This window comes from Myodes glareolus, chromosome 13 (genome assembly GCF_982192425.1).
Source record: "Myodes glareolus chromosome 13, mMyoGla1.1, whole genome shotgun sequence".
In the NCBI taxonomy this organism is placed as follows: domain Eukaryota; kingdom Metazoa; phylum Chordata; class Mammalia; order Rodentia; family Cricetidae; genus Myodes; species Myodes glareolus.
In genome coordinates, this window is record NC_142038.1 from 55734185 (window position 1) to 55749274 (window position 15090).

A 15090-nucleotide genomic window follows, 5' to 3' on the forward strand; every position below is an offset into this window, starting at 1 on the left:
CTAGATTCATTGCAGCAGATGTTACTAAATGCTAAAAGCAAGCTAATGTGGATCCCAAGCTGGAGTGTTTGTTACCTCACCCAGTGTTTTTAGTATTGTGACTGGGAAGGTGGGACATAGTGCTCACTTTGCAGAGGTGTCTGACTACTCCCAGCTGGCTCTAAGGATGACTTTATCAGAATTTCACTGCTGGCCTTTCTGTTTTCAAGTAAATGGCATGATACATCTCTCTTTTCTCTCCCTCCCTCTCTCGAATAGATTAACATCTTACTTACAATCATTTTCATTAATATAATAATAGTTTGTATAACAGAGTAACAAAAACCTGTGGTTTGATGTTGACTCATCTTTTATTACCTCAGCCAGGCAGTTTATTTTCTTTAGTTTTTTAAAATTTTGTCACACAACCCTTTAAATGTTTTAATAATAAATTATAATATGAAAGGTTTGGTAAAATGTTGAAATCAAGCCAAAGTATTTTTCTTACTGATATTAGAGTACTACTCAGGGTGGGTGATTTTTTTTGAAATAGAAATGATGATCAACAACAAAACCAATAAAACCAAACCACACCATACCAAACCAAGCCACACCAAACCAAACCACACCAAGCCACACCACACCAAAACAAACCCAACTGCCACGGACCGGCTCAGGGGAGCCACTCAGACCGTGGGAGAATCAGGGCGAAGGCTCAGGAGAATTCAGGAATCGGCGAGGAAATGACAGACAGACACATTCAATGTGGTGGAATATGCTGCTGTGACTTTACTTTTTTCAGTGCAAGGTTTATATATTTTTTTTTACATCGAAGAACTTGGCAAAGACATACATCATCAGATCATAAAAAAAAAAGAAAAAAGAACAGCATAAAACAGTTTACAAAGAATCTTTGAAAATGCTTTGACTTGGGTACAAGGACTTTTGCTCCATGCTTTGACTTGGGTACAAGGACTTTTGCTCAGTCTGTACCAGGTGGCTGGCTGGGCTAAGTGACCTTGTGCTCAGAATATCTTGAGTGTGAGAGGGGAAGGCCATTATCTTCCTGGGAAAACTTTCTGCTAGGAAATTTCATGGTCTCAAACTTCTCTGAAACTCGTCTCATACCATTAATCTCAACTCTCCTCCCTCCCCGACTCTCAGGCTCAGATGTTGTTATCAGCCTAGGTTTTTTCTGGCCATAAGGAAGGCTTCATAGGCCTCCTGTTTGCAACTGCACGTATCTCCCCAGGCAGATGCCTAGTGGGGACTGCTGCAATTGTTTTTCTGCAGAAGGCTTCTAAGGTTTCTCCTAGTAAGATTAACTCCTTTTGCTCCACATCATTAAGGAATTATTTTAACGATGACCCCTCAATTCCCAGAACTGGCTACTTCTTTAAAGGCTTTAATGAATGGTGGGGCAGAGCTCAAAATGTCCTCAGCAGTCTTGTTTGTATTAGCAACTTTCTGGAATAGTCTGATTTGTTGGCAAAATGCAAGAATCACACAGAACAGAAAGATAAGGAAAAGACAGACATATCGGCGCCAAGGGCAGCGAGGTCGAGTCAGTGCAAATGGCGACTCAGGTGGCATTATGACCACAACTGATTGCCAAGGGACAGCCAAGGACATAACTCCGTGAAGCGCGAACCCCAATCCTACGGCAACAGTCCGTCCAGTCGGCATTTCTGCTACACTGGCGTGACAGCCGTGGATGTAGCACCCAACCAAGCCACATCATACCACACCAGACCAGACCAAACCAGACCAAGCCAACAACAAAAATCCAAATCCCAAATAAAGCAAAACAAAAATTAAATGAAGATCAAGAGAAATATGCATATGTAAAATTTAACATTTGCTACTGCATATTTAAAAAAATTTCCTTGCATCGTATAAATAGGGTAACTGATGTGGCACACAAAGGAGTATGTGCTGATGTGTCACATGAAGCAGTGTCTACTGATGCAGTACACAAAGCAGTGTGTGCTGCTGATGCGGCACACGAAGCAGTGTCTGCTGATGCAGTACACAAAACAGAATATTTCCTAAGGTAAATTTCTGCATTGTATCTTGTTAAAAAGTCTTAACACTTTTTACACAGTTACCCTGTGGCATTTTTTTTTTTTTGGAGTAGTTCTGGTATAGAAGGTCCTTCTGTTTATGTGTTGCTTTCATTGGTTAATGAATAAAAAAACTGCCTTGGCCTTTTGATAGGGCAGAATTTAGGTAGGCAGTGGAAAACAGAACTGAATGCTGGGAGGAAGAAAGCAGAGTCAGGGAGAAGCCATGGATCCTCCGCCTGAGATGGAGGCCGGTTAGAATCTTTCCCGGTAAGTCTCTGCCACGTGACGATATACAGATTAATAGAAATGGGTTAAATTAAGATGTAAACATTAACAAATAAGAAACTAGAGGTAATGGGCCAAGAAATGTTTTAATGAATACAATTTCTGTGTGTTTATTTCGAGGCTAAGCTAGCCGGGTGGCCAGGACGAACAAACAGGCCCTCACCCTGCAACAATTGGTGCTCCAACATGGCCAACTAACTCCACGTAAAATCTGAGAGGGCTTGAAAAAGGAATTCTAGACAAAAAATTCTAGAGTTTAACACAACTTTTTGCTGTTTGCTGGAGGCCACAGCTCCTTTAGGAGAGATTTTCCTGACTTAGCAGCTGAAACAGAAAAAAAAAAAAACTGGTGGTTTTAAAATGTCGGCTTTCTCGGTTGCTCCCGGTGCTCTGACTCTTTCAGGCAGGAGGTCCGGCCACAGAGCATTTGACTTGGGTTTGTGAGCAACATACTGCATACGGCTTGCTGTGTGGCTCAGAGATGCAAGCAGCTCCACCATGCTGGACTGTGCAGAGCTAACAGGAACTACTGTATATGTCATAGCAATAGCGTGGCTTAAGTTTTAGACTGCAAAGGCAAACAGGCGGTACCGTATTACCCAAAACTAATGGTGCAACTTAAGTTTTTAAGAAGCACTTAGCATTTTAAGAAGTGCTCCTGGACAGTAAAGAATTATAGATTCACAATAGGACAGATTCAGACAATAAAGAACTCTAAATAGATCACAGTGTTGGATAAATGTACTTAGGCTTGGGGGAGAGAAGAAAAAGAGTATAGAGAGTTTAAAAAGATGTAAATCATTTTATAAAAAGTCTTTAAAGGAACAGACTAAGACAGTCATAGATTAAAAGGAGTAAAGGAAAATAAGCTGCGTAAAGATGGAAAATACACAGAGAGTCTGGATTATGCATATTGTTGTGTTTTCTTTGATTTTTTTGACTGTGAAGGAGCTAAGTACAGAGACACATTTCATTGTATGGGCTGCTAAGCTAAACCAGCATGTATATTATAAAGGTATCATGACTTCAGAATTTGGGTCTAAGGATAAGTTGCTTTAGAAAGAGGTTTCTCTTTTGTTTCCACAGAAGATGTGCACCTGTGGAATACATCCAAACAAATATGGTTTGATAGACCACACCCTCCTGAAAGGTTGCCGAGAACACCCCCAAAAATTACTTCACCCAACTGCTGATTGAGATGAACCTAGCACACAGGATACACCATGAAAGACTTAACTAACAGCACCCCCAAACAGCAGGAAGTAGTATGGACAAAACTATGCCCATACTCCCAAATATAGTTTATAAATGTTTGTTTACATTTAAAGGGGCATATGCTATAGAGATTTGCATTGGTATGAATCTTGGTTTATTGATACAAATTTCAGGTCAATTTTGTAATATGTATATTTCTGCTCTTGATTAAGGTCTTGTGATTATGTAGTTCATTTAAAAAATGTAATGTATAATTAAGAAATATAGGTTAATAGATAGTCATCTTTAACAGTCAAGCTTGTAGTCATGTTAGTTAGATTTTCTAGATGTATATAGATATATTTTAGTTAAATAGGTATTATTCAAATCTTTCAGAGACCTTCAGAATATGGCATTTAAAATGTTTTAATAACTTAGGACTTTTAATACAATGAGACATGTCTGCTCCTGGCAGCACCAGTTACTTCAAGAGGAAGATTGGCATTGAAGAAGCTCCTTATGGAGTTTACTAGCCATTTGGTCAAGAAACTGCTCTTGCCTGGACTGCTTAACTGAACATGTAAAACCTGCAGAGAGATGACAGCTAAACTTGTCTAAAGATGAGATGATCCTTTGGGGTTCCTGCTTCATGAAAGAGTCTGTGAGACATTCTGCAGGATATAGAAGAAAATGACTGGCAAACTGCCAATATAGGTGGAACTGTCTTTGAAATTTCCTGCTTTATGGAAAAGTTTGCTGGATACTATGGATGCCCCAAAAGTACAGAAAAACTTTGAATGACTGTCCAGCAGTGAGATGTCTCTGTCAATTCTAGAGTTTTGGAAGTTGCTTACAATGTACTTCCTGTTTACTTAGGTAATATTATATCCTTCTGGAGTCTTTGATGGGGTTGAAGAAGTTTAGTGGGAGGATCCAGCTCATTATGGGCGGTGCCATTCCTGGGATGGTAGTCCTGAGTCTAAAGGAATGCAAGCTGAACAAGCCATGAAGAGCAAGCAAGTAAGCAATATTCCTTCATGGCCTCTGTATCAGTTCTTGCTTCTTGGTTCCTGCCCTGTTTGAGTTCCCATCCTGACTTCCTTCAATGAAGAACACTGGTTTGAAAGTGTAAGCCATATAAACTCTTTCTTTCTCAACTTGCTGTTGGTCATGGTGTTTTATCATAGCAGTAGTCATCTTAACTGAGACATTTATGGACATAAATATTCTGAAATATGCCTGTACAGTATAATGATACCTGTATGTGTGTTTCCATGGCTTACTGTTTGGTACTGGACAACCTAGAGGCCATGAATCTGAAGGAAAGAAAGATGAGGGTTTGGAAGAAAAAGGAGAAATGCAATTAAATTATAATTTGAAAAATAATTTAAAAACTCGAGTAAAATAAAAATTTTCAACAAATATAACATTCTTGTGTGTTAGTAAGTCCGTGTGTACTGCTTTCTTAGTAGATCCACAGGCACCTCTGTGCTGTACAATCCTGTGTTCTTCTCTTCTAGTAGATCCAGTTGCATTACTGTAGCAGTACTTCCATTTTCCCAGTGCTAATACACACATGTGTCTGCTGTGTTAGTGATTCCTTGTGCAAGGCTTCAGTGTGGTACTGCTATCTCAATGTGTGCTGCTCTCATTTTGTCATGTGTGTATCTGTGTTTGAGGGTGTATTTCTACACCTGCGTGTCCTGCTCTACAAGTGAATCCTACATTGATGCTCACAGCTATACTTTGGCATCCATGTGTAGAGATGAACTAATTCATCCAAGTGTATCCACTATACTAGTGCATCCACCTGCACTGCTGTACTAGTACATCTGTGTGCCCTCCTGCTTTGGTATGTTCATACATGCTGAAGAAGTAGTGCATCCCTGTATGCTGCTGTTCCAGTAAATCCAGGTGCACTGCTTCTATACAGCCCATGCACTTCTATACTTGTATGTTCATGTGCTGCTGTCTGTGCTACTTTCCCAACAAACTGAGGTTCACTGTTGTAGTTGTAGATCCATCTCCACTTCTGTTCTGTTGCCTCTGCAGATGGTGTATACTACTAGGCCTGTGTGTGCTGCTGTCCCAATACACCTGTGTGTCCTGCAGTATAAGCACATCAGTGTGTACTGCTGTAGTAGTTCATGTGTGTGTGCTGCAGTGGTTGTACACTTGTAAGACCCGGGAGGAGTACATGAGAAGTCTTGGTCGGTGGGGTTTTTAGGAGAATAGCAGAAGGGACCCGTGAGTAGTTGCAGGTAGTGAGTAGTTGCATGGGTAGTGGAAGCCTAGAGATTCATGGAGGCACAGACCTGGACGGTCACACTAGACTGGGACACTTGATAAAGAACCTGCTTTAAATATGGTGTTCAGGGAAAGGTGCCGATAGGGAGGCAGGTAGGCACACCAGGAGAAAGATGTTTGGGTGTGATATTTTTGATATTATAGAAGTGAAGTTCAAAGTGAAGTCAGGATATCCTTTATGTGTGGTCTCTGGGAAGAAAAGTAATTATAGAGCCTAGGAATGAAAGGGCTCTAACCATGGGTGACCATGAATTTGATTGTCAGTGGCACATAGATCAGAAAAGGAGATATTTTGGATATGATAAATATGAAAAAACAAAATTATAGGAAGATAGAGGAGATGAGATAAATATGCACAGTGAGAGTGGACCCTTTGATTTCTTGTATGTGCTAGATTTGGACAATGTGAAAAATCACGAATTTCTTTTTCTAATTATTGCAATGATACATCTCTAATTTTTTTCTCCTGACAGGCTATCCACACAAAAGTTCTTTCTCTGTTTACTTTTCTAAATACATAAATGTCTTTAATTGACTATGATTTCTAAACTAACTTTATAATAAGATTCTCAGACTATCTCAAGAGAAATAAGATTTCCATCACATATTTCTCACTATAAAAACCAATTAGAGTGCTAATTAGCATATGAATGGTTTAAAAAAGTCTTATTTATCAGAAAAATAATTTGCTATTTCAATTAAATTTTCTATATGGCATGGCATAATATGTATGTATTACATATAATATATATAGCCTGCTTAGTCTGTATAATGTTACTTGCAGTATGATTTCAGGGCTGAGCATTTGAAATTGGATAACCGATTAGTGTGATTCCCTAGGGAAGACTATTTCTTCTCAGCATTTCTTAGCTGCCTGTAGTTCTTTGTGTAGAGTTGAGACCTCATGGGGATTTCCCCCATCCGCATTAGAATGTCTATTGTTGGCCTTGTTCAGCTCACGTTTAGGCTTTTAAATCTACATTCTGACACGTGACTCGGTTACCTTTTCTTTGTGTGGCATGGACTACTTGCTCTGAGTCTGCTGGCGAAATCCGTGTGCCCAGAGTCTTCCTTCTCTTCCTCTCTCCCCTCAGAAATCCTGCCTATCCTCTCTCATGCATAACTATTGGCCGTTCAGCTCACTAGCTGACTTTAATTGAACCAATCAGAAGGTGCCTTGGCAAAGGCACATTTTTTTACACTGTAAGCAAATATTCTGCAACATCTATGCTAGCAAAGTGCGGTGGTTTGTATGAGAATTGCCTTCATAGGCTTATATGTTTCAGTGCTTAGTCCCTACTTGGTAGAGCTGTTTTGGAAAGATTAGGAGGTGTGACCTTGTTGGAGGAAGTGCGTCATTGCCGGTGGGCTTTGAGGTGTCAAAAGCCCACGCCACGTGAGGTCTCACTTTTTCACTTCCTCTGACTTGGGGATCAGATACAAGCCCTCAGCTACTCCTTCAGCATCATACCTGCTTGCCCGCTGCCATGCTTTCCGCCATGACAGTCTGAGAATAAAATTTTCTCTGAAACTGTAAACAATTCTCCAATTAAACACTTTCTTTTATAAGTTGCCTTGGTTGTGGTGTCCCTTCACAGTAATAAAACAGTAACGAAAACACTAGGCAATACATGGTTTGTTTTGCTGCTTTAGAGATCAGCTTTCTCAACTGTTTCCCTGAGTCCATCTTCTTACACTGGGCCTGGAAGTTATACTGCACACTTATGTAAACATGAGGGTGCTCATGCCATGGAGTGACAAATCCCTCATATGTTTCTTCCTGGGCAAGCTAACAAAATTCCTTCTGACCCATGAATGGAATATGTTTGCTGGATTTTCCTCCAAGGCCTTTGTACATCACGGGAATGCTCCCGCTGACACCTCCACACTTCTCGGTAGAAGGGCACAAGAGCCTTTTGTCTTTGACATCTTTATCATCAGGTGCTCATAAAATCCTGAGCTAAAAACTTAAGGTCACAGGAAAAAACAACAGAAAAAGCAGAATTACGTATTGGAGCAGGAATGTCAGGAGACAAGGCCAAATGATAACAAATAAAAATATTTCAAAGACAAAACCAAGACAAACAAAACAGAAATCAAATTGCCTTCAAGGCTCAAAAAAACAAAGATTCCAAAATGCATTTAGAGCTCTTAATGCAAGCAAGCAAGCAAGCAAGCAAGCAAGCAAGCAAGCAAGCAAGCGAAACTAAATGTCTAGTCTAAAAATGCTTTCAAAGCCAGCAAACAAACTAGATACCTTTACCAAAAAACTCTGAAAACAGATTAAAAAAGTATCTACCAAAGGGGGGTCCTTGCTAATGAGCTCAGAACAAACAAAATGGATTATCAATTAAGCCAAGGTAGGTCTGGGGCTCCTGGAAAGATCCTACTGACAATCTACCCAAGGAAATAATACTAGATAGTTTGAACATGGGAATTCTGAAGTGTTTGGGAGCGTTATATCTCTTTACCTAACCATATGCTGACGTTCACTGGAGTTAAAATTGATAAGGATGATTTAGCTCAATGATAAACATATTACTGAACATAATGGCCCATGGTTTTCAGAAGAGACATTGAATATTGGAAGAAAATAACAACTGGAAGACAAAAACAGGAGCAAGGTGAACCAATACCTATGAAATTCTTTATTATTTGAAGTCCTGTTGTTGCTACTTTGGAACTCCTGCAAGACAGATCTAAGTTGATCTCTAAGGGGCCAGCAAAGTGCTGGGTATATTAGAGTTCTTCATCCTCACCCAGCACCTAAGGATAAAATCTTTAGTTCAAATGAAAGTAACTGTAATAAAAAAGAAACATTGTTTTTAAAGCCCAGAAAATGACTAAAATGAGGTCATTCTAAGGAAAGAGTTAAAACAGATTTCCCAGGGCTGTCTAGTGATTCCAAACTATCTCCCAGTAGGCTTATAAACTTTATTACTCGACACAACTGATTCCTGTGGACCCTCCTTGTCCCAGACTCTGTCTTCCGACATTTCATCCTCCCTGCTACCTGTTGCCATAGCAGCAAGCAGGCCTCCATCAGCTCCATTCCTGAGGCTTCCTGGCCAGTCCATGTATAACTAAAAAATTGGCTTTCTTCTTAAAAATATGATAGCTTTGCAATATCTTTGGATACAAAGGGCGAGCGTGTTGCTTATTGATGATGCAAACTTAAAAGCATTAAAAGAAAGTTTAATTACCTGAATCTCTTACATTAAAAAAACCTACAAAATTGAAGTTCACTTACCCTCCAGTCCTCAGTTGCTTAATAAAACAAGTAAGCAAACAACAAAGAGTCCCCCACCAGGCTCACAGATTCACAAGAGAATAAAGTAAGTAGATAAAAATAAAAAAGTCCCTGATTTTACAGCATACTCAAGGGCTTCTTCCAGAAACAAAGATTTACAGACCCTTATGGGCTTTTGAAATTCTACAGCAAGTTATAAAAATACAAATAATAAAGAGATTATGACTATCTTATTTATTTCATTGACTTATGAAAATATAAATTCTGACCAGGCCTCTAAGTGCTTCAAATGTAAATATTAGGCCTTGCCTTTTCCTAGAGCGAACAGGCTTCCTCTGAGATAGGCAAATTCATAAAGAGAAAGATATCTCAAAGCTCCCATAAGGTTGCTACTGACTCTGAAACTGGCTTTTTTGCTATCCTTTTATGCTTTAATGATAAAAAAAAAGAACTTATCTTCTTAGTGGCTACCCTCAATAACTAAGCACCTATGTCTCATGGTATTAAGAAAGGTAAATAGATAAAAGTATGGAAATATTTTTTTTAAAGACTTTATTTGTTTATTATGTATACAGTTTTCTGACTGTATGCATGCCTGCAGGCCAAAAGACTGCGTAAGCTCTCATTACAGATGGTTGTGAGCCACCATGTGGTTGCTGGGAATTGAATTCAGGACTTTTGGAAGAACAGTCAATGCTCTTAACCTCTGAGCCATCTCTCCAGCCCCGGAAATATATATTTTTTTAAAATAAAGAAGGATTTATGTTTGAAGGTTAAAATGGATGGAAAGGAAAAACATGCCAGTTGTGAGCATCTCAGAAAGTTATTTAAGGTGTATAAAAGATGAAACTTAAAGACAACAGGAAAACTTCAAAGTCTGACACACTGATGCTAAACCTCCAGTAAATCAATGGAGCTTGCATAAGTTATCAGTCTACTCTTGGTAACAAGAATTACCGACTCCTAAAGTTCTGCAAAAATTAATATTATCGTAGATACAGGCTAAATATAAAATGTTCTTTAGTCATTTAAACTTTTTAATGTCTGTATTTATAACTTTCCAGATCTTTTTTTTCCCGTGTTGACAAAGCACATAAACCTGCTCAAGCTGTCCACAGATCTCTTCTTTGCTATGAAGAGCTCATCAGAAATAGCAGCAGACAACAGCCCTGTGCATGTGTCAAAACCACACTAGACAATGGTCCTGCGCATGCGTCGAAACCACACCAGACAATGGTCCTGCGCATGTGTCGAAAGCAGTTGTCCCTTTTTGCAAAGTTTGGAAAACCCATGTCTCTCATACATTCTCCATAACTCAAGAACAATTCATAATTGAATGATTTCATTTTTTGCACAAATATCAAATATAGAAACAAAAAGGAGAGAAAAGATTAAGTGCTCAGGAACAACTTGCCAAAGCAACCTATACTTTTAATTTGAAAATGGTTCCTCTAAATTTTTCCTCCTGACTCCTAAACAAAAAAAAATCACAAAAGGCAATTTTATCCAAACTTGTGGTTTTATAGAAACTCCTTCAAGGACCTAACTGATGCCTGGGTCCTGTTCCCCTCATAACTTGGAGGCTGGGCACTACATCCCTGCCTTCTCCTGCAGGCTTTTTCTGGATTTCAGCAGCCTGGGAAAGTCATACAGTGAACTGGCACCGAGAAACAACAACCTATTAGCTAAAGAGGGAAACTTTCGTGAATTTCAACCACATGCACCTGCATGTTCCTTCTAATTCTTTTTCCCCATGACCAAACTTCTTGTTACACTGACACTCTATACCATATTTAATATACATCTTGTCATTTTATTAAATATATTGATAACATCTTCAACTCTACATCTAAGATATCAAACAACTCTCTTTTGTATTGGCTTTTGTAAAAACCCAGAGAAGAATAATCTTTAGGAAATATAAATGCTCTAATGGGGAAATTATTGATAGTACTGAAAACTATGAGTAAAAGATTTTAGGATTATTAATTAATGGTATCCTAACACTCACTAGTACAGTAACTATGGTGGGAGTATTGGCTTCAAACACAAAGTATAAAAAGCTCAATTTACTAATAAGATTGTAAAAAATGTTTCAAAGGCAGAAATTATGCAAGGAAAAATAGAAATATTTTCAAAAAATTTCAAAAAAGTAGTTTTTTTCTGAAAAAACTGGGTGCTCTTATTCGTTGTATTTATTGGATGGAGCAACAGATGCAAGTTATTAAATATTGATTGATCATTAACTGCCATATGACTATACATATATTTGTATTTCTGATTTATATTATAATAAATAAAACTACCCATAGGAGCTGATTAAAAACCATTTAGTCCAGTGATTCTCAACCTGTGAATCATGACCCTTTAGGGGTAGAATGACCCTTTAACCAGGATCTCCTAAGACCATCAGGAAACAGTTATTTATATTGCGATTCATAGCAAAATACCAGTTATGAAGTCACAACAAAAATAATTTTATATTTGAGAAACAGGATCACCACAACATGAGGAACTGTCTTTAAGGGTTGCAATATTGGGAAGGTTGTGGACAACTAGTCTAGGCGGTTTGTAGCCTCACCACAGCAGTATTAATGACCTTAGTCAATTACATCAAGAAATATACTCATTAGAAATTCTCATTTGCCAATAGTTTCTGGCCAACAGTTTATAGATGAACTTCGAAGTACTTTACAACACTACAGTTCTGGTGGTTTGGTTCAATCTAGAATTTCATCCATTTCTTTTAGGTTTTTAACCTTAATAGAATACTGGCCTGTAAAATATTCCTTTATATTCTGAATTTCTGTCTATTGTAATGTTTACATGTTTATTTCTGACTCTTTCTTTTGCTTAGTTAGGTTAAAGGTCATTAATTTTATTTATCTTCTCTGAAAATACCAGCTCCTAGATTCTTAAATTGCATTGTTTTCTTTGCTTCTATTTCATTAATTTCTGCTCTGGTTTTCCTTGTACATGATTTTTTTTTCTTTTGAAGTTTTCAATACAATTGCTTATTTTGTATGCTTAGTTTTTTAATTATGATATGCCAACAAGATTTTCTTTTCTGCTCTTGTCTATTTGGTATTCTGGGTGCTTCTTGTGGCTATTTGGGCATGACTTTTCTTTCTTTGGGTAGATTTCCTTTTATGTCATGTTGAAGATCTGGTCTATAACATTGATTTGTGAGTCTTTTCCCTCATCTATCCCTATATTACAAAGTTGTAGTGGGAGGCTGCTGGTTTGCTCATGGCCACTTGGCTAGCTTAGACCCAAAATAATCACACAGAAACTATATTAATTAAATCACTGCTTGGCCCATTAGCTCTAATTTCTTATTGGCTAACTCTTACATATAAATTTAATCCATTTCTATTAGTCTGTGTATCCCCACATGATTGTGGCTTACCTGCTAAATTTCCAGCATCTGTCTCTGGCGGGGCTACATGGTGTCTCTCTGACTCCACCCTTCTTCCTCCCAGCGTTCAGTTTAGTTTTCCCTCTTAGCTCTGTTCTTCCCTGTCATTGGCTCAAAGAAATTCTTTATTCATTAATTAATAAAAGCAACACATAGACAGAAGGACCTCCCACACCATTTCCCCTTCTCTGTTTAAACACAAAGGAAGGCTTTAACTTTAACATAGTAAAGTTACATATAACAAAACAGTTATCAAGCAAGAATTACAGTTACAGTATTTATATCTACTTTATTGTTTATCACAACTAAGGAAAACTATATCTATTCTTCAACTCCATCAAAGACTCCAGAAGGATATAATATTGCCTAAGTAAACAGGAAGTACATTGTAAGCAACTTCCAAACTCTAGAATTGACAGAAACATCTCACTTCCTGGATAGTCACCCAAAGTTCTTCTGTACCATTGGGGCATTCATCTTCAGCCCACAGGCCCATAGTATCCAGAAGACTTTCCACAAAGCAGGAAATTTCAAAGACAGTTCAGCCTATATTGGTAGTTTACCAGCCACTTTTTCTATGTCCTGCAGAATGTCTAACAGACACTTTCATGAAGCAGGAACCCTGAAGGAGTGTCTCACCTTTAGACAAATTCAGCAGTCATTTCTCTGTGGGTCTTGCATGTCCAGTTAAGCAGTCCAGGCAAGAGCAGTTTTTTGCCCAAATGGCTAGCAAACTCCAAAAGGAGCCTCTTCAATGCCCATCTTCTTCTTGAAGTAAGTGGTGCTGCCAGGAGCAGACATTTCTCTGTCATAAAAAGTCCTAACTTCTTAAAACATTTTAAATGCCATATTCTGTAGTCTTTGAAAGGTTTGAAGAAAACCTGTCTATCTGAAATACTTCTCTGTACATCTAGAAAATCTAACTACCATGATTACAAGCTTGACTATTATGGATGATTATCTATTAATCTGTATTTCTTAATTATACATTGCATTTTTTAAATGAGCTGCACAAACATAATATCTTAATCAAGAGCAGAAATAAACAAATAACAAAATTGACCTTAAGTTTGTATCAATAAACCGAGATTCATACCAATGCAAATCTCTATAGCATATACCCCTTTAAATGTAAACAAACATTTATAAACCATATTTGGAAATTTGGGAATAGTTCTGTCCAAAATTCTTCCTGCTATTTATTGGGCAAAGTAATTTTTTCAGGGGTGTTCACAGCAACATCTCAGGGGATTGTGGTCCATCAAACCATTTTAGCCTGGAATGAATCCACAGGTTCTCTGTGAAAACAATAGAAGAACCCCTTTTCCAAAGTGATATATCCTTAGACCCAAATTCTGAAATCAAGATATCTTTATAACACACATGCTGTTTTAGTTTAGCAGTCAATACAATGAAATGTATCTCTGTACTTAGCTCTTTCACAGTCAAAAAATTCAAAGAAAACACAATAATATACATAATCCAGACTGACTGTGTATAATCCATCTTTACATGGCTTAATTTTCTTAATTCCTCTTAATCTATGACTCTCTGTATTTTGCCTCTTTAAAGACTTTTTTTTTTAAAAAGCCATTTACTTTTTTTTTTTTATAACTCTCTATACTCCTTTTCTTTATTCTCCCAAGCCTACATTCATTTATCCAACACTGTGACCCATTTAGAGGTCTTTTCCATTTGGATTTGTCTTTAATGCATATTTGTAATTATTTTCTGACCAGAAGTGTTTCTTAAAATGCTAAGCCCTTTTTATGAACTTAAGCTTTTCCTTTGCTAGGGCAAATATGGCAGTGCCAGCTTGCCTCACCAAGCCCAGCATAGCAGGGCTGCTCACTGCTTCTGAGAGCCATGCACAATGCCCCATCTCTAGGCACACAGCCAGTCCATGTTTCCACCAAGCAAGCCATAGCATGTTGCTCCCAAACCTCATTCAAATGCTCCATCTCATGAAAGACCCAGAGGTCACACTGACAGCACGACTGGCCCAGAAAGCTGTCATTTCAAAATGGTGTGGCTTTTTTTCTTCTACAGCTGAGTCAGGAAAAGTTCTCTTAAAGGAGCTGCAGCATGCTGCCAGAAGACAGTAAGAAGCTGTATTAAACTCTGTATCTTTGTGTCTAGAATTTCTTTTTAAGCTCTCTCAGGTTTTTAAGTGGATTTTAGTTTGCCACATTGGGTTCCAATTTGTAGTGGAAGGCTGCTAGTTTTTTTGCAGCCACTTGGCTAGCTTAGACCTGAAATAATAACACAGGAACTATATTAATTAAATCACTGCTTGGCCCATTAGCTCCACCTCCTTATTGGCTAACTCTTACATACCAATGTAACCCATTTTTATTAATCTGTATATCACCATGTGGCTGTGGCTTACTGGGTAAAGTTCCCATTTTCTGTCTCCAGTGTGGCTGCATGGCTTCTATTCAACTCCACTCTTCTTTCTCCCATGCTATAGGCCAAGCCAGTTTCTTTATTCATTAACCAATAAAAGCAACACATAGACTGAAGGACCTCCCACACCACGAAATTTGGTCTTCTCATGCTATCCCACATTTTTTTTTGTATGCTCCTCTCCT